The sequence below is a fragment of the Anopheles darlingi genome, chromosome 3 (genome assembly GCF_943734745.1).
Source record: "Anopheles darlingi chromosome 3, idAnoDarlMG_H_01, whole genome shotgun sequence".
Classification (NCBI taxonomy): Eukaryota; Metazoa; Arthropoda; class Insecta; order Diptera; family Culicidae; genus Anopheles; species Anopheles darlingi.
In genome coordinates, this window is record NC_064875.1 from 16,136,794 (window position 1) to 16,162,938 (window position 26,145).

Below are 26,145 nucleotides of genomic sequence, written 5' to 3' on the forward strand. Positions count from 1 at the left end.
GACAGCGCGTTTAGCAACAAAATTAATTACGTCTCGTGTGCACTCGTGTCCGCTGTTCCAGGGAAAGAAGCGGAGGGTGTTACTGAGGGGAGGGGAGCATGCTGGCGTGCAACAGCTTCACCTTTATCATCCTCCTCTCTCTTCGTTCCCTAACGTCTACCACGAGGAACGCGGCGTCGAATGAATGGAAGACGAGTAGCAAAGATCACATCACCGGCATCGATCATGCGCTCCCGTTTGCTAACTACGCGCCCAGCCTGGCAACATGCCTTGTGTGTGTGTGTGTGTGGCAGGAAAATGTCTTCTGCATGTCGCACTGCTCGTGGAAACCCCAAAAGACGACTCGGAGTCGAAGGAGAGCCAACATCGCGGAATCGTATTCACAACCACGGGGGCCCTGCCGAAGGGTCTTTGATCCTTGGAAGCCGGTTTTGTGTATTTTTTGGTGCTCCTGCTCCTGTTTGGTGTTGTCGTGCCGTAGGAGGGCCGTAACACTCTCAAACCGAAACGATGTCTCGTTTGATGAGCTATCGTGTTTCAGGTTGTGGTTCGTTTCGTTCAATTGTAGAAACAAGCATACCACCACGACAAGACCGGTGACTGATCATTGAACGCGGTCAAAAAAGAGGGGAGAGGGACTGGTTTTGGGGGGAATTACAAAAATACCATACAACATACCGACCTGCGGCGTTTTCATTGAATAGAATCCATGTTCATTACGCAACATTGCATTGTTGCGTGTTGTTTCATTTTCCTATGTTGGCCATAGCCTGAAGGCAGATCAGATCATCGATGTTTTCTTTTTATGTCATCGCATGCTGATTACATATTATTGAATTTTCTCCTGGATTGTGTGTTGTTCGTTTTAATGAATGCTAAATTAGGCTAGAGTAATAATCTAATCTTCAAATTCAACAGCATAGGAGGAAATAACGAACGCTGAATTTTTTTGCATCAAGTTGTCGAGAGCACTAGGAAGGAGAATAAATTTCCCATCAATAATTCCATCTAAAAACCATGCCTGACGATATGCCTAATAAAAACGCATTATTCATATCTGAACTAATGTATTAATCTAGCTTGTTACTAATCTTACAACAGCTAGGACCAACTTAAATGGAAAAATAAAATGAGAGTAGACAAACTACGAGAGACTTCAAGAGATGTACTAACTATGCTCCAAGTATCTTCAGCATTGTTGCTCTTAGAGAAGGTTAGGGACACTTGAGCTTTGTCTTTCTACACTTTCTAGTTCCCAAAACCCCTTTATATGCATGCATTCAACACGTATCGTTGCAGCAGCTCAGCTCAGAAGGTCCATTCGGAACATAAAGACCCAAATTCGTTTGTTGTTTCATTTGCTATAATCCGAAAACGATGCCCAAAATGCTTGTGGTTTGCATTGTATCATAACGCATCGTATCATTTACTTTTCCTCTCAGAATGTCCAATTGCCTGCCTGCGATTTTATGCTCTTGACCATTTCGGTGTTGCGTTTTATAATCTCTACCCCCGTGGCTACAAAATTCCTGCCGATGGACTCGTCCGGCACCAAATTTTGCCATTTTGTCACGTTCCGAACGGGCATTCGCAGACATTCGAATCAGTCCGTAGAAATTAAAACGATTTAATTTGCATTCCTGGCCTCAAATGGCCAACAAACCATCGCCCCAACAGTCAAACCGCACCGAAAAGACAGTTTCAAATGACCAGCCTGCAAATTGCCTGCATTTTCCTCTGTTTTCATAACCCAGGACCAGCACCAGCAGACCGTCCCCAACCGTGCCCGAGGCCCGTGATAGCAAGCGGATTCAAAAGAGCCGAGGGGCAAGGGAATCTGTCATAAATCTTTCCGCAAATCAACTCACAATTGCAGTCGGCAGAGCGACAGAGTTGCAGAGAAGTGAATGCGAGAAGCTTGGCAAGCTCCGCAAAACCGGGGAATGCAATAAAGCATCGGGGAATTAGATAACTTTAGGTCGGAGCCGGTCTCCATTCACCATCAGCGCACCACGAATGCAGTTCGTAACCGAAAGTACCGAATTACAGCTCGAGCAGGAGAAGGAGGTGAAGTTCTTCGCCACTGACACCGACTCATCGTTCAACGTTCTGTCTCTCGATCTCTCTGAACGGTCGGTACGACGCAAAGTCACTCGTTGCGTTGTACGCACCGTGGCACTGCTGGGACAACTTCTCGCAACAACCAACCAGTGGGAGGGGGTGGTGAGGAGTGGGCAATAAATTTAAGACGGTTTCATCTCCATCTCACCCACTTGGGGTCCCGAGGTTCGGCTTCGGCCGAAGACTTTCGTTGTCTGCACTGCACACTGCGGAGGAAGGAAGTGTTATTCATTTTTACGTCACATTAATGAGTTGAAAGTGTGAAGATGAAGGTGTGTGTGTGCAAGGTAAAGGGGGGCCTACTATGATTGCCTGACAGTGGCACCGCATCCCATCATGATCTCCCGGGGTTGGCGGACTTGGTGTACCAGATTTTATTATGTTTTCCACCACCATCACCACCATCACCACTACCAGGACGCAGCGACAAGAGCAAGGACCAACCACAAGCAAAGGCGGAAACGCAATGCAAGCAGAAAATTAAATTCTCAAACAGCACACACTCACAAACAGAGGAGGCTGGGATCCGGGCGGGGACCAGAGCACGCCGACAGTCGAGGAATGGCATCGCCTTTCACACTCGGCGCAAGGCTATAAATAATGCGCGTAAAAGGCGAGAGTTTTCTTTCCAAAAACCCGGCAGAAAGAGGGTGGGAGGCAGGGCAGGGTTCGCGAACGCACCACCGTGTGGGGGCATCGGGTTTGGAGTTTGGATTCGATAACGATGAGCAATTCATTACCCAGTCCCACCCCACCCGACATAACCGTCACGAGACGTGACACCGTGGTGGGTGAGGCTATGCTGCTACTCCGGGCGACGACGGAACGAAAATAGGACCACGAAATGGGCACGAAATGTGAACCGTGGAATGGTTTGGCGCGTGTTCCTGTAGCGTCACGAGATGTCACGACGATCGGAGATGATATTGGGTTGGATTGTACGTTCTTCCACACACACACACACACGCACACCCGGCTGGAGGCCAATTATGAGTTGCTAGGGAGTGGTTTATGAGTTTTTCTTCTCGCTGCCTCATAACATAATTCCCGGAGCGCTTCAAAGAGATTCCTATCTCGTGCAAGGGTGGGTGGGTGTAGAAGGTTCTAGTGGGTTAACCCTAACGGGACTTTAGAAGGAGAAAGGAGGGGGACTCCCTGGAAAGCGGAGGTCTTCTACAAACTCTCATGATGCGGTGTACGCCTTCGCCCTGGTTATGCTGATCTGGTGAACCCAATGGAGTGATCTATATCACTCTTAATTAGTTCCACCTTCGCCACATCTTTGTGGGGACTAGACGACCTCTAGACTAGAGATCTGGTGTACGGTCCTGCCAGAACCAGCATCTTCTGGCATTCAATGCTCTCTATCAAAACACTAAACAGCTTATCGTAGTCATCTTTCGTCGTTCGTTCGTTCATCGAACTGCCTTGAATTCGAAGCTGACATCGACTTGTCTCCAGGAGTTACGCTGCCTGCTCTTCTCAGCTTTCGTCATTCATTATTCAATTACTCAACACCTTTCACGGTAGAGGGATACTTGGTCTATTGCTGTTGATGGCGATAAGTATCTTCATCGTTACACGGGGCTAAGTGTAGCGGACGTCACAAAACTGTCGAGGTGGATTTGCTTCATCCGCTCGAACTTGTCGGTTCGGTTCAGTTTCCTCCTTGGCCATAAATCTCGTCCCCGATATCGGGACTACCACGGAGCAATATTCCCCATTGGGACTTTTATGGTGGTGGTAATCGAGTTTGGAGCGAGCAAAGTTTGGACGGGACGGGTAAGTGAATTTTAAAAGCCGTTCACTGTCGCACTGTCGTCATCGGACTCATTACGGGGGGTCTTGAGGTGTGTGCGTCTGCTGCTGTGTGGGATGTGCAACTTCGCGATGAGATTGTGAGACATCACAGGAGTTGATGTGCTTTTGATGACGCGCACTTACACGAGAACGACTTTAAACTGTTAAAAACACCCGATTGAAGTTGCGATGACAGGTACTTGACGATGCAAGACGTCCCTTTGGCTCTTCTTTGCAAAGGAGCAAGAGGCATCGTTCGGTTCGCTAAATCGTCCAAGTAGACATCTACTTGTGGAAAAAGTCAAACGTTTTCCACGTGCAGGATGTTGCTGGTCAAACCAACAAGCGGTTCTTCGGATTCACCGATAGAAGGATGGCGGAATCGAGCGATTCAACGAAGAATATCAACCGAACCGAATCAAACATCCCGCTAAAACCGCAATCGATTGGTCTAGTAACGCTCGCATGCATTCGATTGCTCATCTTCTGCTAAACATCAACAAATAGTACCGTTCAGGTGGTGCACCATGTACCAGCACTCGGCATGTGATGCCAGCGAATGATGAAAACGCATCCCTCCGGATGTACCGGCACTCCGGTTTCTCGTCGCTTGGCTAGTTTCGTGTTTCCATGCTGCAGTGAAAGAAGACGAAATGGTCTTTTCCCTTCATTCCAGTCTAGCCAAACCAAACGGCAATTCACCAGGGGGGATTTTTTTTACTGGTCCCTTCGTTAGTAGCCAACCCCGGGGAGGGAGAACTAGTGGATGTTTCCTCCAACTCGAAGCGAATGCTGTTTTTTTTTTGGTCCTGTGAACGGTGAAGATTGCTGATATCATATTCGAAATGTTTCTGGTTGTGCGATGCGGTGAACGCGCCGTCCTGTGCCACCAAGGGAACACAAGAGCTGGCCATAGGGCTTCGGTAGTTCGGTTGCAGCAGCAGCAGCAGCAGCGTCAAAACCCAGAAAACCGCTGACCAAACTGCAAAAAACCACATCCGTGAGAGCCATTTTCGTCTCGGGAGAGCATCAAACGGGCACCCCGTTTGTAACGGGCTGGTCTGCATTCCGGGAGATCCATTTTAGTGGGTCAAAGCTTTTGCAACCTTTTAGTAAGTCCGCTGTCCGATTTCTGGAATACTGGAACATTGTTTTTTTTTAACCAAAAATGGTTTTTAGGTTAATTTTTATTTAAGCGATTGTAAAAAATATTGATTGAAGTTTGATAATATTGCGGATATTGTACTAGCAAAAAAAGGATGCTTCACTACTTTTGGCCATCGAGTATGTCAAAGTGCAACAATGTGGTCGGTGAGTTTTGATTCTCACATTCACCCTTAGTGCAGCCTCATCGAAATAGGCGTCCAGTAGGCGTCGTCTGCCCGGTTTCTGGTTTTGCAACAATAAAAAAAGGAAATAGAAAATACAAAATGGCGCCAAAACACATGCAAGTTGTCTCAATTGCAAACTGATCTTCCTGCTACCGTGTCCATGTTGCTGCGAATCTGTGGCATAGACCGGACGTGCCGCCTCTGTGGTTACGCGCCTCTCGTACGGAACTCCGTGCGGCCACACATCGTCAGCTCGAGCTCGTCCATCGTGGCACCCCCCCCATCGTCTGCCGGTGAGGTCTGCGTCAAACGGTGCATCATAAATTATCCAAACACCGATCTGGCACTTTCTAGTCGGAGGCCGGCGCACCTCCGATCGGCCGCTTAGCCGGTGGTCCGTCCCTGTGGTATGACCGACGGAATGAATCCGTTACCTGGACCTGGACGATACGATTACGACGACGACGATCCCCGGATTCGGGCGAACGAACATCCGCCTTCTCCTCTCCCCGCGTCTGGACATTAATCAAAGAGGCCCACATAACATGGCAAAAAAAAAATGGCAACAAACTTTGAGCTGCAGCGAGCGATGCTTGCTGGACGTCGGTCCGCACCCCACCGACGATGTCATCGATCAGCTGTCTCCAGTGTCAACCGCAACAGCATCGTCCCGTCCCGTCCCGGTGGGTTGGGTTGGAAAGTTTTGCCGGTTGGGTGGCCCAACCCCCGCTTTCCGCGTGACCGGTGAAGATGGTAATGAAATCCGCCCGGGTTCCCCTTTTGCAGTTGCAGCTCTCCCGGAAAGTCTGTCAGCATAAGCTTTCTGTTTTCTGCGGTGTCCTGTGTCCTGTGGTGGCGCTGCTGCTGGTGCGGTACTGCTTCATTAAGGGCTATTATTTTGCAGGAAAATTCCCGTGTTCCCTGCAGAAGAATGGAGGCATAACGCATAAATTGTGCCACCACATCAGAGCCACCGAGGGTCAGCTGAGTGTGGTGCAACGTCGCGCCCTGGGCATCGGCATCGTGGCATGCTTGCTCGTGGTTGCTATTGCGTTACTATGGTTTAATGATGGATGGAAGAACAAGATTCGCGCGACGAGTAGAAGGAAATGATTTACTTTAGCGAGGCACAGAATACAATTCAGCATACAAACAGCTTTTAGTTAATGAATAGTTCGTTATGTTGCAATGTTCCACTATGCATCATGTAAATTGATTTACAGAAGCGTAGTTTATCGCAGTGTTCCAATTATTTCCGCAACTTTAGCACCAACTGACGATCAACTCTTGTTGAGTCTAGGAATTCTAGCCCAAGCAAAGTTTAGTTGCCGTGTTTTTTTTCCTTCCGGTATATTCTGTTGGAGTCTCGCGAAACATAAACGTAATGCACAACTTTTACCACATAAAAGCCAAAGAGAAAGGTACGGTAAGGCAAAGTGGGAACATGGGTAAATAGTTGTTCATTTTCATAATTGAAACTCACATTCTGCAGGCTCCGCGCAGTGAGGAGACAGTTCAGCATAAAGCTTCCTCCTCCTGCTCCCAAAAGTCGGTGACATTGTGAAGGACATAATGAGCAAAGGGAGGCTCAGCTTCATGATAACGTGTGTGTGACCTGTTCGACATGAGAAACCATCGTCTGGCGATGAGGTATAAGGTCTGTGAAGTGAAATTTTTTCCCGTTTTTTTCCCCTATCAACCCTCGCCTTCGGTTCCCCTGAACTCCATTCCAATGAATTGCCGGCAAACAAACTGTTCTCCGTGTCTGCTCGATCCATGCCATAGCAGCATGGAAGCTCGTTTGCCCGCGCACCAGATTGCCGGAAGGGGTGTGGCGTTGGTGTGCGAGTGGGTGGTGCATTGGATATGGTTTTTCCCGAAATTTTCCCTTCGCAAAATGCAATTTTATCGGCACTTCAACAGTGTCACTGGCAGGCTGTCGTCACCGTGCGATTCTGGCCACAGAATCACCGGCAGGCACTACTTTATGCCGCAAGCGTATGTGTCAGACTAAAGATTTGCATATTCACATCACACTCCATCCTCATCCTCATCCTCTTTCTCTTTTCCGTGTGTCAGAGCGAGCGAGAAACGATGATTTGTGTAACTGGATCAACCGGAGCAACCGGGGACGCGTTTGATTGAAAGTGTAAATATTGTAACGAAGGAACGAAGGAACGAAGGAACGAACGAACCGTTTGGCCCCACCGGGTGGGGAGCGGTTGACAGAGTTTCGCGAATCCATGCCTGGCTGCGCATGCATAGTGTGACAATTGCTTTTGGGGGGGGGGGGGGGGGGGAGTGTGAATGAATGAACGCGGAGGGAACAAATTTCATGCGGGAAGAATTGCATTTTCCCATTTCCGGGCGAATGACGATGCGATGAAGAGCTTGCGAGGCCACGTGGTTGTCTTGTGGGAGGAATGAACTCATTTGATTGTTGAACGGTACCTCCTTGTACCTTTCTCGTTTGCATTTTGTTGAACGCAGACGCACACATTTATATGATTTTTTTTTAGAAAAAAGTTTCTTTCATTTCCGTTAAATGGCTAACACATTTACGGTTGCTATTATTTAGTTTATTACAAAATAGCTTAAACGTGTTTAGTGTTATTGTTTGAAACGAATATATAATAAAATACACGAATATAAATAAAAAAAATGGATATAATACTGATAACAAGCAACCTATACAAATATAGAAGACTAAATAATATTATTGATGCGAAATTGAAGTTGATAAAAGAATGTGACAAAAACGGGATAATGAAAAGTTAAACAATTATATTTGAGAAGTAGGTTTCCAAGCATTGCACACACAATTAAAATCCGAACAGAAATATAAAAAATCATTTCATAAAAAACAGATGACTAAAGAAACTTATACAAATAGAGAAAAGTTATCAGTACCACCAAACAGACAACAAAGTTAACAAAAAGAGCAAAATGAAAGGTTAACAAAAGATGTTTTTAAAAAACGATGCTTGAGCATTAAAAAAATTGAAAACCCCTCGAACAACCTGCCATCAGGACAAGAAAAGCTCCCGGTGCCGTGCAATCAATACACTCAACACAGGGAAAAACACTTGTTAATCTTAATGCGTCCTCCCGGCTAAAGACAACTTGACATCTGTCACCTTACGCAGCACCATCATTCACACGCACAGCAGCAGCAGCAGCGGTGGTGGCGGCGGCCGCGGCAGCAAACTGCTGGTGAGGATCATGCGCCTTTCACAATGCCTCTAATCTCATCAATCAAGCGGTGCGGTGTGTGATTGTGCGTTTGTTTGTCCTTCCAAACACCACCGTTCCTCCCTTTCCTAACTATACGATCCTCGTTGCTTGCGCATTTTGCGTTCCAAAAACCGTAAGACGCGGTGCGTCTCGTGTGCAGATTCCAACCTCAAGGCTCAACCTCAAGAAAAGGTGCGAAAACTCGAAGCACACCGGAACGGTACACCAGGGAGGAGGAGAAGGCCTCGGAGGACGCACTGTTTGCCAAATCAACATGACCAACGCATGCCGACTCTCTCCGGTTCTCCGTTGATGCCCCGTACCGACAGTGGATCATCAACCGGCAACGTTTGAACGCACACAAACTGCCAGCTTGGTGATGGTTACGCAGAGAGAGAAGCACCACGTTGCCTTCCTCCCCCCTCCCCTTGGGGACATTTGCCTTTTCGCGCCCTCTTTACACACACACACGGCTGGGAGCTGTGGCTGTGAATGTTGGAAAACGATGCCGTTCGATGAAATGGAAATGGAGCACGAACTGTCAACTGGCTGGCATGTGCTGCTAGCGATCGCTCCTTCGGCAGCCGCCGGCCTGGACTTTGTCGATCGTCAGCGTGTCAGCGGACCATTGTTCCCCGGATTGTTGTTTGTTTGTCGAACGGGGCGGCAACGGCTGGTTAACAATCATCATCATCATCTTGGCGCAAATACGCGCCACCAAAGGTACGCCGTTCACTGTTACGGTCCCGGTCCCGGTTCCTTCTCGGTGTCACGGTGACATTTCACCACCTTCGTGTGAATTAAGAATGATGTTTATTCATGATTCCGTTGTCGTCGTCGTCGTCGTCGGAGTCACAATCGTCGATGGCGTTGCGTCGGTGTTGTCGGTGTTAACGTCTGACGCCGGAAAAGGAAGGAAAACCGTTGGGTATTACAATGTTTCGCCGAAGAAGAAGACACATACACACACATGCACGACCTCTGGAAGTGCTCTGCGAGGCGACGGTACTGTTGCTTTTGCAACAATGATATATGGATGTCGCGCAAGCAGAAGCCATGCCAAGGAGCCAACGAGCAAGGAACGAGCCCCGGGCCCCGGGGCATGCCTAGGAGTATGCCATAGTCACAGCAAGGACAATGCTGTTGGCGTTACATCGCACAGTATTATCAACATGATTGCGAACCATAATGGCCATCGAAATCGAAAACAATGCCCAATGAGTCTGGGAAGGCAACTCGCACGCTCGTAGCGCCAGTCTGTCAGTCACTCGCCAAGGATCCCTTTCCGGTGAGTATAGCTGAGAAAAGGGCGAGACGCGTTGGAGAACTTGGAGATGGAAAATTATAAATTCTTGCCAGCCGTTTGTTCGTCCTGCAGTCCGTCGTGCGTCGCACACATACACACACACACACACACACACACACACACACACACACACACACACACACACACACACACACACACACACATACACACACACACACACACACACACACACACACACACGACGGCCTTCGGATCATGGCATGGCAACTCAATTTAATCCCGGTGGCTTCTGCAGATCCACCCACCGGTGCCGTGGCGTGGTTCTGGCACAGCTCAAAGATCGAATCATTCAACGTAATCAACGATGGAGCGATGCGCAAACGATGGAGCAGTTGCGGTGTGGTACGGTGCGGTGCGGTACGGTACGGTGATCCCATTAGGAGTGGCTGGCACGCAGCCAATACCCGCCCGTCCCAACGTAATCGTAGCATTGCAAAGCATTGCACTGGCCGCCCCCACCCCCGGGGGGTGGCTGATTGAATTATGCTTCCATTATGGTGCTCTCGTTAAACGTCAAATTATGGGGAAACGCTGTTCGCCGTCGAAAATAGCTATTATAGGCTGCAGCACCATCACAAACGCCAGCAGCACCAGCGGCAGCAGCAGCAGCAGTGGCCATGCCGGGAGCATCCGAGGCAGATTGCAGCTTCGTTAGTCTGGCTGCGCACCTCGGTTTGCTCGGAAATTGTTTCTTTTGTTTCGCATTTCAAGTGTTTTTTTTGGGGGGCGGGATGGCGCAATCGAACCAATTCGGAAAAGTCATGTCCTTTGAGAGGGCACGGATCCGGATGGTTGCGATGCTTGGTCGGTGTTCTTCTCTGTGGATATTGTTTTCCAGGTCGCTGGAAGGACGCTTCTGCAGTGGATGTTGTGTGATTGAAAAATGATGCTTTACATTTGTATCATAGAGGGATTTTTCGAATCGAACTTGTTTGAATTTGCTGCTGGGTAAATATGTAGAAACATAAGCGCTATGTGAATCCTTGGGCCAGCCGCCTAGAGTAGACTTATTGACTTTACACGGAATGGTGGGTTGATTGACAATTTTGAAACGCTTCGTGGTTTTTTATCAACACTATGGTTTAAACATTTTTTTTTATTGGAATGGTAACTCGATTTGATTACTGCACGAAAGATAGGGAATATGGTTTAAGAAAGGCTGTTGGAATAGTAATCCGGCATCACTATAGATACCGGTTGTTGCTATGAAGGCTAAGCAACCTACGCTTAGTTCATAAAGATTATTCCACTGTTACATTGCGTCAACAGTAAACTAAAGTTCGAATAAGCTATAGCGTTTTGTAGGGAACAGTTTATAACGTTTATAGGCAATTCGGAATTTCAAAGCTCCCACAAAAGTGTTAAATCCAGCATGAAGCACTATCGCACGTAAGTTTTTCCATTTCCATTTTTAAAGCCCCAATTTGAAGGCGGTCCCGAAAGTAGGAAACACGGCAAAGGGAACAGCATCCAGAGCCGCTCCATTCCGATTCCGCCAAGGCTTTCACAGACGTCGAAACATGAAAGAAAGTGCATTAAAACTCGGAGCATGTAGCATAATGTTGCCCGGGTTTTTCCAGCATCCACAGCATACCGTTCGAGCTGGAATCGCAGCTGCAGCATCGTGAGCCCGTTACGAGTGCAGCTTCTTTCATCTCGTCACCCATCCGCTTGCCAGCTGCTTGGCAATCCGTTTCCTTTCCGAAAAGGAAGGTTGCACCTTGCATGAGGAGCGGTGTTGGCACCTGGGGCCAGGTCAAGTGTTGCAACGGTGTACTAGATGTGTGTGTGTGCCCCTAGAGTGTGCGGAAGGTGTGAAGTGTATGTTTAAAAATCCTGGTACCGAAAAGGGGACGACAGCCCCCCAACTAGTGCCCTAACCTAGAATTAGCTTTCACCTTTCGGTGGTGCCAACGCAGCAACACCCGGGTTCTATTGTTTAGTTTTTGGGGGCGGCAGAGAATGGTGGCAGCAGGCAGAGGGAAGTGCTGGAACAACTTTTTACGGCAAAAACTTCCCGAAAACATGCTACACTCTAAATGGGTTGACTTCCGACTACGACGAAAAGGGGAGGGTGGGCTTTAAGGAGTTAATATGAGTTTGTTTCAAAAGCGATTCGTTTGCATGGAATGCCCGCCATGCTAACGAGTACCATTGAACATGATAGCAACATGCAACCGCAAGTTGCAGTAGAATCGGTAACTTTTCCTGCACCCTGTATCAGCCCTTGGGGCGTTGGATTAAAGTGGATTAGGTTATGCACCACGCACGAGCATAGAGGTTGCGAGGGTGACACGTGCTGTACCGTACGTGCTCTTCATGGCGCCGATCGGGCGGTGAGCAAAAGTTCTTGAGAATAGAAATAAATTCTCCAACTCTCGAAGGTTACGTACGGGCACACAAACACACACACGCGTGCGCGCGCATGCACACAAGACCAAAAGATTAACGACCTATTGTTGGCGGCATGTGCATCGAGCTGGGTAAATAAATTACCGGTCACACTGGCTGGCTAGTGGTGGTTCCAAAGGATCCTTTCGAATCGTCGTTACCGCGTCGCTCTATTAGTATAAAATGCCCGCCTCGAGGAAGAGCATTTCACTCGATTAAAATTGATCGATGTGAAGAGCGATTTGCAACCGATAGAGCACACATTAGCCTCCGTCTCCTGTAACCAATAGCCCTGTTCCTCTGTTGCATCACATCCAGATGCACTTGTGATGCTTTGATGCAGCTCGAACGCAATCGGAAATCGCATCTCGCATCTAGCATCCTTGAAACCGGACCATGACTCCCGGAACAAAGTTGGCATGACGCTTCCATTCCTCTCGTTCCAGTTTGCGTCAGTGCACGGTGTGATGCAGTGTTCGCGGAATGCCATAACCGCTTTCCTGGCAAACAATACACATCTCAAATGCTGGTATATGTTTCACCATTTTAAAAGCACTAGAACGGATAGAGTGATGCAAGCAGCAGCAGCAGCAGGTTGAACCTGCGTCGAGATGTAATCTGGCTTCGCTTGTACCTCGACCTAGATCCGGATTTGTACAATCCTCGTGCATAACTTGCATAACGCATACCGTGTACCGGGGCATTACATAAAATCATCGGGATAGTGTTCTCAGATAATTCCATCCCATAAACATCGCCTCGCACCAGCACTGGACGCGATCAGTATTGTTTTTGTACTGGGAATTATTGGTTGACATTTATAGCAGCGAGGTCTCGGGTGCAGTAATAATAAATAGCTTTTAGGCGATGGATTCTCCGCATCTGACCTGCAGAGGATGCTCAGTATGGCTTGTCGGGCTTGATTCATGGATTAGTGTGCAATGGGGGTCGGTTTTACGATTGATTTGTCGGAACGTTTCATCAGATCAGGGTCTAGTAAAAAAGGCTCAAGCACACAAAAGTATGTCAGCTGCATTTGGAACCAGAACCTGCCTAACCTTTTGCCCGGTATCCATTGTTCCAACCAATAAACCTAAATTGTATAGCGTACGAACAAAGTTATTCGACAAGCGATCGTTTTTCGCTTCGTCAAATCATTTGAAATCCGGAAACATTATTTCTGTTTCGCTAGCATACAATCTGATTTCATATTGCTTGGAATTCACGCTGCCGACTGTTTGATTATCTACTGAATTGGTTCACCTGGAATAGCCTAATTAACATACCTGTCGAGCATTTGTGATGATGTGCAAATGAGCTGTGCATATTGGAATTATTATTATTAAGTCTGAATGATGACGCTTCATTGATATCTCAAACCTTTCATCTACACATACATCAATCTACCTTTCCCTTGCAAGCATATCAAGAATGACAAGAGCTTGTCATGATAGCTGACAGCTTTTCACTAGTATAGTTTGGTTGCTACAACATCATCGTCATGTTGCGTCAGCATCCCTAACTGGAGCAGCAGATCGAAATGGTTTCGTGGCTCACCTTTGCCCCCCCCCCCCCCCCCCCGTTCAGGCAGCTATCATATCAGCTGTCCGTGTATCATTGGTCAACATTGGGCGCCAGGAACGTGCGGGTTTATTTTTTGCTCCGTTGTGTTACATATCAGGAGTTGCCTGCATGAAGTTTGAATTCGTATAAAGCAGAGCATAATATTGCTGGAATATATTTCGCAATGTTCGTTGGGCTTTAGGTGCACATTCACACAAACTGGCAGACTAGCTTTACACGTGTAGAAAGGTAAAGTTCCACCTATCCATACGGTAGTACTGGAGCCAATATTAGACACCCCCTGTCTTTGACATTCACTAGATGATGTTTGATTTCGAAAACGATTGATGTGTCTTGATGCATTTTAATCTCTCAATCAAGCTATCACTTCTTGAAGTTTTTCATTTCAACTAAGTATCCAACCCAATTCAGTTCACCTACCGTCAGCTGTACCTCTATGAAGGCAATTGACAAACCACAACTTCATTGTAAAGCTTTTTTACTTTTTTTTCTTCTGTTCGATAAGTGATTAAATTTGTGGTACAAACAAGAGAGCCACATTGTGCGCACACATCGACGTCTTCATTACCATCCCGGTTAATGGAAGGGTCATGGGTATCACTTTACATCAAACTGCACTAAAAACTGTGTGCGACAGCCATCACACAGCCATCCATCGAGACGTCTGCACCGAAGAGCACACTTTCACGTGATCCACATTCACCGAAGACAGCTTTTTAATTGACTGATGATGATAAGACACATACCCGGCGGTTCGTGCGTGTGGAAGAAGGGTGGCCCCCGTTCGAGTATTTCTCGTCCTGTGCCAGGGTGTTCCTTTGATGTCCCCAAAACAGATCCTTTGATCGGGGAGAATTCACGTTGATTCGATGTTGTAATTTACTTTCTTTCCACTTACACGGAGCCTACGGAGCAACGGGATGCTTTCGGTCGGTAGGATAAGCGGCAGACAGAAACGAATCATCCATCTACAGGTGACGGTACCTACACCTACATCCACCGAGGCACCGAGGCTCTGTTCACTCCGGTGGTAAATCCGTGGGAGTCCTCCTCGAAGGCGAGCGCCCGGTTCAGAATTAGTAGCCAGCACATCGCATCGTTCTGGCACATCGTTTATCATGCATTCTTCCTCCGGTTCGGTCTGTTGGACGGGACCGTTTTGCAGACCACTTCTCTACCAACGCGCGACGGTAAAACACATATCCCGACAGAGCCATTTCCCGGACAGAATGTTGAAGATGGAGAACAGTCATTGCGGGACTGCTTCTTCTGATGCTCGATGGTGGTGCTGCCCACTCCGCAGTCCAAACAGTGTTCATGCTGTTCCACGTGATTGCACGTTGATGGTTGATGGCGGAAGTGGCCATCTCTTGTGGTTACCATCCCACACCACCACCATCACCGCAACGACTTGAACGGCGCACTGTAAACTGGGATAATCCGGGGACCCCCAATTAGGACGCGCCGATGTGCCGGCACGATTGCTTGCTTCTTTCCAGTAGCAAAGCAACGAACCCATTATCATCGTCTCCATCATCATCCAGTCCGGCCAACACCGTGGCCATCGTTCACCACCGGTCGTCTCACGCGAGGTGAGGTAGGTTGTTCTTTGGAAAGATTATTTTGTCATTTGCCTTGGCAGGAACCACGTAGGTCGTAGTCGTCGTAGTTCGGTTTGGCTTAACCACATCGACGAGTAGTACCCGTCGGGGGGAGTGGTTTTGAAGATCCTGAGGTCCTGAGGGTGGCGTGATTGATGGGCACCAATGGTCGTACGCAAACGATCGCCCAACTAGTCGCCCTCCACCAACGGATTGCTCTGACAAAGTTGTGACAGCTACGAGCCGCCGACTGCGTGCAGTAGGCTATGGTGCGTTGGTTGTTGGGCCTCGATGCGCCTCACTGATCGCAGACCCTCGCAGATCGATTAGTGAGTTGCTGGCCGGGAGCCGGCCAATCAAACATGTGCTGTTGTGGTCCGACATACCGGACTCGGGATGGTGACCTCTGGTGGCCCCCCGGAAGAAGAAGGGTCCACGGAGGGTTGAACCGAGGCCAGTTCAACGAACCAAGCGTTCAATGGGGCGTATGCTGCACATCTCATCGCATCTCATCGGGGCAATTATGAAAATTGCAATTAATCAATTTGTCTCCGTTTGCGTTGCGGCTTGGTAGACGCAAACTCATTCGATGCGGATGTGACCGGACAAGAGTCGGGCAATTGCTGTGCTGAGGGATACGTTAAAGTGTTTTAATTGCCGGACTAATTGGGCTGCTCGGTGGTTCGCTTGGATCCGCTGACCAGGAATTAAATTTCCGCCGTCCGCTGTGGGAGTTCATGGGAGAAGAAGCTCCTGGGCCTAGGAGCTGTGCGTTTGATGACCTTTTGCAGTTATGCTAGTTATGGTCCTGGGGAGTATCGAGTAGCTGTCGTTGTCGCCAATCGCCAAATGAAGATTTATGCAGCACACTAGACAGTGCCCCTTCTATCAACGCTAAATTCAAATTTATGTGCAAAGTCATCTGGAGCTGATTCGTGAGATGATTCTTCTCCTGCATTGGCTTCTATGACAAAGGAAACAGAATGTATAGATCTTTCATTTCTTCAAGAAATGCCAGAACTATGTGATATGTATTGTAATAGATACCCTCTATGCCATCGTCCAAAATATCTCAGAAACAGTATCGAGATCAAGCACACAAAGGGCAGCGAAGGAGATAACTAGCTAGGCAAAGTATCACATACCATTGTTCGAATGAATAGCCACTGGATCCACCACCACCAACGGAAACCACCCATTGATACCCACTGGTGGGTTCAGCAGCCGAAACTAATTCGTTGAAATGCTTAACCACCTAATTACCCAGCTTCCGTCAAGGATCAGTTCCTCGCCACGCCGGCGTTTGTAAGCGAAGATCCGATCCGATCCGAGATCCCACTGCACGATAACGCATTCCAAGACGGCATTCGAATGGAATTAGAATACCACACACGGTAAGAAGAGAGCAGCACAACAACAACAACGACAGCAGGAGTAAGCGTGAAGAGACACGACGACGGACAGGAACACATATGCCGTGGCCATCATGGTTCCGTTCAGATTTAACATTCTCTGCATGCGGGCCCGACCACCGCCGTTCTCGGTTCCTCGTCCCGAGTCCCGTCTCGATTTTTGGATGCAGCATGCGCACGGTGCTACCGAGAGCTTCCTAAATTAGCCGGCCTCGGATACCGAGACCGAGACCAAAACCTGGTCCGAGGGATGGGCTGCTGCGTTGGACATAAATCTTCCCGATTCCATCTTCCCCGGCCAGACGGTGTCGTGGTTTCTTGCTGTGTGCGCCTCGGACGGCACGGCGGCATCAGCGTGCTGGATTAAGAATCGATATCCAACCAGCTAACCAACCAACCAACAAACAAAGTTATCCAGCGTAGCGCGATGGCGGACGATAGCAACCGGTAGCAGGGAACCGCCGGTGGCATCTCGTGTACATCGATACAATGGTTGGCCAGGTTGTCGGGAACCGTGGCGTACGGTCAAAACGTGCCAGACAGACGCGCTGCAGACGTTGAGCGAGCGCAACCCGAGAAGCGAGAGTCACTTCTCCCATTTTCTGGCCAACGACGCATCCTGAGGCGTATGTGTTGCTTGGGTTTCCATTTTCATCGTTACACGCGCTGCACGCTCCTCCGGGATGCTGTTGCTGCTGTTTGGTAGTAGCCAGAGGCTGTTGTCCCGTTCAACGTGGATCAACTTACTGCGTCAACCGCGAGTTCACAGAAACTTGTTTGCCGCAGCTTGCGAACGCACACCTTCGCTGTTCTATGCGAGTCTGCGAAGGGAAATTCTGCAGATCCGTCCCGTGATTCCGTCTCCGCTGCAAGGTTATTAAGTATGCCGGCGCTGCTGCTGCTGCGTCGGGCTGAGTTTGCTCAACAAATCCGTAAAGTTAGCTAGATAAATTTGCATTTAATACGTTGATGAAACGGTTGGTCTAGCACGATGGATGGTTAGAATGTAGGTTGTAAATCAAATTAAAGTGTAATATAGTTCAGGCTATCAGTACGTTGTGTGGTTGAGGGTAGAGTGTGTGCTAGTTTCGGCAACATTGTAGGAAACTAGTGCACGAGGTTTTGAGAAACTACTAGCCTTTATTGCAATAGTTTACAGTTTGAAGTGGTGATTGTAGAGATGGTAGGATATTATGTTGGATATTAAGTAGAAGTCTGGGGTTCATTTCTTCATGACAACACATTCCATTTGATAGTTCTTCTAGAGGAGAGAACTGACTAGGAGGACTAGACAACTCTTTAGATAACTGACAGCTCAGTTATCTGAACTGAGCTGGAACAAATCAGTTCACGATTAGCTAAAATTTAACTAGCAACAACATCTCCTCTCTGGCATGGGACCAACCGGGTGTCGTTTCTCTTTCTGTGGCCAATGACTGTGTGTAAAAGAAGTCGTCCAGCCAACTAAATTTAGCTCCTAACCACCACAAACAGACAGCGACACTTCGCTCGACGGTTTAACTTCCAAAAACCCCTCGCAAGATCTCTTCTTTGTTCGGGCTGATTCCCTTTTTCGAAATTCGCTTGCCTTACGAGTGAAGCTCCTCTCCACTCTGCTGCACTCCAGTCTGCAGCAGAGCAGTCAGCAGCACGCCTTTTTGCATTGTAACATCTTCCACCGAGCAGCGCAGTCCCAGCCAAGCCAGCCATACAATCCCCGGTACCTTACCTTCTTGGTACACCATTCGGCACACTTCAAAACCCCGGAGCCGTTGTGTCCGGCACATACACACTCGTACTTCGCCGTGAGACGCCCATGCACGCGTCTGTTCGGCCCTGATGCCTGTTCCGTGGGCTAATCCTTTCGCTTTTTTCCCCCCTTCCCAGGGACAGGCTGGCTTCGTTTATGATGTCCAACTTCCTTAATCTCTTCTGCCCATTCTGTCCTCGGTTCAAACGGGAGGGGGGTGGCGCTGGGCAGGGACGTTCGACATGCAGGATTTGCGTTTCACTCTCGACCGCTCGACGGCTTTTTTCCTCCTTTTTTTAAATTCTCCTCCTTCTGTTTCTACCGCGTTGCACGATCACTGCTTTGGCGTTACTTTGGCGGTTGGTTCTCTCTGGTGCGGCTTACTGCCTCACCTGTGTCAGACGCAGGCAGCATCCTCCACCATCCACCACCACCGTCATCACCATCATCCTGTTTGAGGTGTACTGAGGGCGACGTATGCACCCGGCGAGAAAAACCTAATGATTAATGGCACCGACCGAGAACGATCCGAACCCGTGCCATGGAGCAAGAGGAGAAGGAGGAGCACCAGGAGGGGAGTTAAGTGGAATTTCATTTTGTGGCTCGTTATTTTTGTGTTATCGTTGTTGGCCGTCGCCCCCGTTTCGCCCTTTTTTGGGTTCGTTTGGGTACTCCTCCGCCCAACCAACCTCGAAAAGTTCGATGTAAAGTATCCGACTGTCGGCTCCGACTGTCGAACGGATTACAAACGGATGCATACAGAGTAGCAGCCCGCTGTGGCAGTGTGTCTCGCGTATTCCCTCGATTCCCCGGGCGCTGATCGAAGACTCCCAGTGGATGGCATGCTGCAGGAGCCGGAGCTTTGTTTTGGGAGCTCACGAGCGAGCATCACGAGGGTGTATAGGTTGCGGGCTCCGTTTAAACTGCCATTAGGATAGATAAAAGCTGGATTTACCGAGATGGAAAGTGAATGAAACGGAGACGACGAGGAGAGATTGTGCTTTAAGGTGGCTGAAGTCTGGTTCAAACGATTTTTCCCTCACAGAACCTCGTTGAAGGACTCGTTGCGAGCGTTGCGTTTTCAGATGGAATCCGTTGTGCTCTTAACACGACTTGTAATGAATGTTTAATTAGCCAATCTGTGTTAATATACTCCAATGTTCTACTAACTCCTTTCCTCCTGAAATTGAAATGTAATTGTAAATTTACGTGCTAAACTGCACCACAGGAGGAACTCAGACGGCGCTCCATCGCGATGAATACTTCTGCTTCTCTTCGGCTCGGCTTCGGATGAACACTATGCTTATGCTGGTGCTGCTGCTGCTGCCACTGCTGCTGCCGCTGAAGGCTTATGCTAACGGACTGAGTTGCGTACGGTGTTATGCTTTACCATCTTTTCTCTCGTGGCCGCTTCATCTCGTGGAGGCGCCTGGCATTCATCTCTCGTACGCCGTACGGTGCGGTCGCGTGTGCGGTGATAGCAAACCCTTCCATCAGACCCCAGACACACTACTGTTGGTGCGGTGTTTGGTTTGTTTGGCAGCAGGTATCCAGTGCGTGCATTAAAGTGCGATATCCGTTCGTGAGAGTTCGGAGTGGATTTCGGGCTTTTGCAATATTCATCGCGCGGAGAGAGAGAAAGATAGGTGCGAGATCGAGGTGCGTGATTTATGAATTTATGGTGGCTCCAATCCAATCGTGGCCCTGCCTTCCAGTGCTGCCCTGTTCTGACGCCTAGTGTGAGTGAGAGTGTGTGTGGCCAGTCCGGTGGCGTGCTTTGCTGCGTTGTGATGCGTTGCGTCTGATTGTTGCGACCGACGAAGTTCTGTGACCACCGGTTTTTGTGAACCTACTCGTTGTGGTTGCAAAGTGTTATTGCAGAAAGAGTTGAAACTGCACCGTGAACACGCCATTGGGCCATCAACAACAGGCTCGCTCGCTGACGGCATCACAATCTGATCTAACCTTCCGGAGCCGAGCGGAGTACCGGCAGCCACGGACGGAAAGCAAAGTAAAACATTCGTTCCGAATTTCGAATTCGAATTTCCGTAAATACATAATAAGTCTTGAAATTTAAAGAAAACACCGCCGAAGAGGATCGAACACGGTGCACGAGGAAGGCTGATGTGTTTGATGGCCTCTTGTTGCTCACGAGGTTTCTCTCATCGATACCTGATCGGTCCTGAACGGGTTCGGTCGATCGCAGGTAAACATCGCAGGCCACAAGTCAAGTCCACCAGCGACCCAACGGGTTGGTCGTATGTTTTGAATACGTTTACACCAAACGCCCTTTTGGTGGTGAGCCGAGGAACGGTCGGTTTTATCCGGTGCATACCATGTTGCATCCTTCGCTAAAGGGTCACTTTGAAATTGTTTTCCCCTCTTTTTTGGGGTGGCAGACAGCGGCAAACAGGGTGTCAGCGAAGGTGCCAGAAACACCCTCGAATGTTGATAAACATTGGAGTTACAGCAGCAGCAGCAATAGCAGCAAATGCGGCCTGCAACGACTATACCATGTTGCTGCACCAGGTTGCTGCTCCGGGTGGGATGCTGCTGCACTGCTGCATCGCCGTATCGTTTATGAAGGGCCAGCGATAATGGCATTTCCAGCGAGAAGAAGCCAAGCCTACGTGCGGTGGGACGCGCGTTGCGATGGCGCGCGGTACAATTGGAGCTAAAAATAGTTAGAGGGAGCCCCTTCCCGGGAGCGAATCGTTCGGTTTCTGTGAAGCATAGAACGCAAGGGTCATACCGGTTATGTGATGATGATGATGATGATGATGATGATGATGATGGTGCTATTTCTGTGCTACTCAGCAAATTGCTTCTAGGGCAGTTTGTATCGTTAGATGGTTCGAGGTGGTAATTTAAGATGATCGATCTGAAGACACCAGCAACCAGGAAGAGGCCATAGCATACCTGACATGCACGTCGATCTTAGCAACCTCGTAGGGTACCTCGTGTTCGATTCCTCCCATAAACGGTTAATTGTCCATCAACGATCCATCGAGAGCACACACACACGCGCGGAGTAGAGCTGTCATTCTGTGCATTGTGTAAACACAAAGTAAGCCATAAATTCCTCCTGAGATGCGACGACGGGATCGTTGCTAGGAACCTTCTTCATCCGACCGGTACACATTTTTCACAACCTTCAACGAGCGATCCTCATTTTGAAGGGATTTTTGAAGGCTTCTCTAGCCTCTTAACTCAATAAACACATCATTATCTCTTCTTTTCGCTCATTCCGCATTCCGATAGCTCGACGTTCACGTTCACCGGAGCCTGGCATAAGAATGAAGAGCTACTGTGCTGCTGCCTCGTGCGCAGACCGCCAGAGACCATAATCTCTATTTTTTTGCACCGGCAGCGGCAGCACCACCGTAACGACAAACTTACCAACCGGAATGCTACCTGTCTCCTCTCAATTACGATTTCTTAATTTATTCCACCTCCATCAGCAATGATTATTCAAAAGTGTAGCCCCGAAATGTGGGGACCATGGATGGGGCCCCAGGGGTGGGGCCGATGGGTTACCTTTTTTAATTGCTTCTCAAAACCTCCCAAAAACCGGGCTGAGCCTTCGACTTCGCGTGAGCTTTATTACCATTCGCTCATCGCCTCTTCCTGGTTGCTGTTAGCTTTCCCGAAGACGACGACGACGCAAACAAGCTCTGCCGGACAAAGGTCCATAATTAATTCGGCCAAAACCCTTTACTGCTGCTGCCCTGGCGATGATGGGAATGGGCCCGTGGTCGAGGAGTCCTCCCAAACTCCCGCACCGCAGCACCAGCAGCAGCAGTCGTCCTGTTTGGTGTCTTCCGCCTTTATCGCTCCATCTTCTCTTTGCGAGCCTATTCGTCGTCGTCGTGGTCGTGGTCGTCGTGGCCAACACTTGTTGATGAATGTGGATCAACTCGAGGAGTCGGAGCCTGTACGCTGATCATGCTGATGATGAGGATGATGAGGATGACCTCAGGCCGCTTGGCAGCTTCCATTCCATTCGGCCTGTTCTCTCTCTTTCTCTTTCTCTGTTACCCACTTGACCTACGCAACGCACCATATCAAGGGGTCCGGGCCAAGGCCAAGGTTCAGCAGGATGCAGGATGATTGTGTGGTTCGGGGTTCGTCAGGACCGACCTGCTGCCGACAGAAAGTCCCGCACCCAAGTCCCAGGGATTCATCAACATTTTCTTGCCCTTCTCCTTCGTTTTGAGTACATTTTTTTTGTTTTGAGAAATCTGTCAGATAGACACGAGCCCGTGCGCGGTCAGAACAGACACAAATCCATTTCAACTTCTTCTTCTCCATGTTATTCTTTGGCCCGCCATTCATTCCCGGCTCCTCCACCAGAACTCTGGCCTGGTCTGGGGCTCCGATTATGTTGTGTTTAGGAACGGAGGAACAGACACTCTGCTTGGTTTCACTCGAAAAAGGGCGGTTGGTGGTGGCGATAAGAATGAAAAATAATTTCTTTTCTACGGCTCATTTGTGAGGGATTTGATATCCCACGGGCAGGCCCAGGTTCGTCTGGCAGGGCTCGGGTATCCGGACGCGCCGTATGCTATCCGCTTCGCATTTTTGATTTTCTCGTTCTTTTTAATCTCGAACCTTGGGGAGCGAGCGAGCGAACGAGGGGATGGTTGCGGAAATTGTAAGATTGGCATCAACTCTGGCACCACCGAACTCAGACGACGGCACCGATGGTGTACGTGGTGTCCTCGACTGGGGCCATGCCAAGTGTTTTTTTTTTTTTCGGAAGAACCAGTCCCGGAAAGGCGGCCGGAAAGAGGGGGCATCGTGTGGCGCACATTAGATTGGATTTAATAAAACTGTCCGCCGGAAGGGCGCAGACCTTCTAGACGGGGACGGGAAACATAATTTGGATTCTCTAAAACCGTCTCTAAGGACTCCTCGCCCGCTACCGAGTTTGACGATAAGTTTAAACATTTTAACAAGGGGACCACAGGGTTTTCCGAAAAAAAACCGGAGTCAGCACGGCACGGGTCTCGATCGCTACCGGATCCGGGGTTTCGCTACCTTCGTGTTCTAATGATGTTTATCGGGTTTAATGGATTTTTTTGTTGTTGGTTTCCCCCCCCCCCCCTTCACCTGATTTTAATGGGTTGGGTTCGCGCGGTTCTTACGCGTTGAACGGTCGTAGAAAACATTCTTTTATAGCGTCCACCACCACCACCACCACCGTCCTTGAAATGCTTTCTCATCTCATCATCAACCGGCACACTTTATGGCGGTCCCGCGAACCATTCTCTCTATAAACACACAAAGTACAGGCGACGACGTGTGTGCGAGAGTGACCAGGGTGTGGGGGATTGAATTTAGAGCGCTTTTCATTTTCGTTTTTCCTTTCTTCAAATTCATAACCAACGTCACTCGGTTGGCACCGAACACACCAAATAATATGAGGACGAAAGTAAACTCATTTCGCGGGGACAAAAGCGACCTTCCCGGGTGTTGAAACACCCTGTGGCTGAGCTGCCAAGTGAAGGTAGAGCATGACCACCTCTACCGGGTATGCTATGCGGTTGGAACCAATTCATGATCCATGCTGCAACTTCCACCGGGGACACGACGAACTATGGCGTCGATTTGGCTGAAGGTGGACGGTGCGAGGTCCACTAGGTCATGGTCCACGTTGCAATTCGGAGGAGAACTGCAGCAGCACGTGGCAGGGAACCGTGAAATGAAGAAAATAGAATCTAATTCGAGTGCCCGGTCAGGCCACAGTCTTTGGCTGCTAAGCCCTTGGACCACATTAAACCATTGGTCAGCATGGCCAACGCTCTGAGGCCAACGAGTCCGGCGCTTCATTAGCCGAGATCTCGAAGCCTTACGCGGAATGGGCTGTTGAGAGAACACACAACACACACACACATACAGTAATCACAGCCATCAGCAAAGTTTGTACTTAAAAGGAAATTAGAGACTCAGCGCCTGGGGATAAGAACGTGGCTAGAAACAGAAACATGATAGGGAGAGAGAGATAGAGAGAAAATGCGAGACTTCCTGTACTTGTGCTGGCTGGAACCCGGCGGGGGGAAGCGCGGGAAATGGCGAAAGGGAAACTTCTCATTTTCATCCGCTGGTTCAAGGTTGCCGTAGACACCGGAGCAGCGCAATCGCGTCTACCAGGAGCAATCGTGGGCGATAAACTTGGAACACAAAAGCACTTCCTGAAGTACCACCAACTCACCAATTTGTTTTTTTTGGTTTTGGTTGTTGGATTTTTAATTCATTTACGTGTGTCTGCAGACAGCCAGAATCTGTGACTGTTGGGAGAGAGAGAGAGAGTTTGGCGGGGAGGGGAAGGATGGTTTCTTTTTCCCGTTTTCCTTTCCGACCGGCGTTCGTTATCAAATTAAAAACTTGTTCCACTGACAACGAGCTAAATTCTGGGAGCGCAAGGGACGAACCCACGAGGTCTCCGGCGAAGACGATAGCCACTAGATGCTAGAGATACACTTACAATCACACACACACATGCACACACACGCACCCAATTGGAGTTGGGATCCGTGGGAAGCTAGAGCGACCGCAAACCGATCATCCACGGAGCGCGTTGGGACCGCTGGAAGGTTGAAACTGGAAGCCTCGCGTGGTCCTCGTGGCGGTCTGAGAACCGCAGCGTCTGAGAAGCCAGCGGGAGGCAGGTTTTTCGTGGCTAGACCACGGGCTAGAAGGGCAGCACACGGTCGCGTCGCCTCCTCGGTCCTCGGTCCTCGGTCCTCGGTCGTCCTTTCGCTCCGGTAACCCTAGAGCATCCCGAGAGTCAAGCGCTATTTCGTTTCAAATTTATTAATGTAACCGAGCACCGTGCACGCGGCGGCGGCCCTTAATGTAATCAGAAAGGGGGGTTTGTTGTCCACACGCGCGCGTCCACTCGGTAAAAAAGGGGGCAGACAGCATGGCCATAAGACACCTGAAAAGGCCCCCCGAAAAGGGGTCGGAGGACGGCTTACGGTGAAGTTTCCGTCCCGGGGCTCCGGTGCCGGATCCGATTTATCAATTAGTTTTGCTGCAGCACCAGGGGTCTTAGTGAACGCGTGGTGGCGCCCGCTGTGCCCGGAATATTGATTCCGGAGGGGGGCACCCACGAGTGTTTCCGCTCGTACGGTGGCTGTCTATCGTCCATCGGTGTCGTCGTCGTCGCCATCATGTCCGCACGATGTGCAAATTCGTTTGGATTTAATTAAAAACGGATCCATACCAAGCGCTGACGCGATCGCGTGCCAGGGGCCAGAGGCGGTGCTGACTTGCTATTGGCTTTATGAACTGCCCCTCCTGTTGTTCCTGCCGGTCGAGTTTTCGTTCTCGTTCTCGTTCTCGTCCCCGTTTTTGCGTTTGCTATTAATTAATTGATTCCCGTGGAGCGGAAATGAGAAATAAAATGTGCTTTGCATAAATTATCGAATCGAATTCGGTGCGCGAACGCAAGATGGTGGGCACAGTGGATGGGATGGTGCGCCAAAATGCAACCATCCAGCCCGGCCTGGGTTGCACGATGGACGATGGGCATAAGCGCATAAAATATGCGCTCGTTAATGTGAGAATTTACGTATCCGCTAAGGGCTGC

At 49.2% G+C, this 26,145-nt stretch overlaps 1 protein-coding gene across 1 annotated transcript in view; it reads left to right on the forward strand.

Moving 5' to 3' along the window:
• Positions 1 to 20,096: 20,096 nt before the first annotated feature.
• LOC125953498 (somatomedin-B and thrombospondin type-1 domain-containing protein) overlaps positions 20,097 to 26,145 on the forward strand; it is a 30,551-nt gene continuing 24,502 nt past the window's right edge. Inside the window, exon 1 of the mRNA XM_049683108.1 lies at positions 20,097 to 20,562. The gene's annotated coding sequence lies outside the window, so the exon portion shown is untranslated. The remainder of the gene's footprint in view (positions 20,563 to 26,145) is intronic.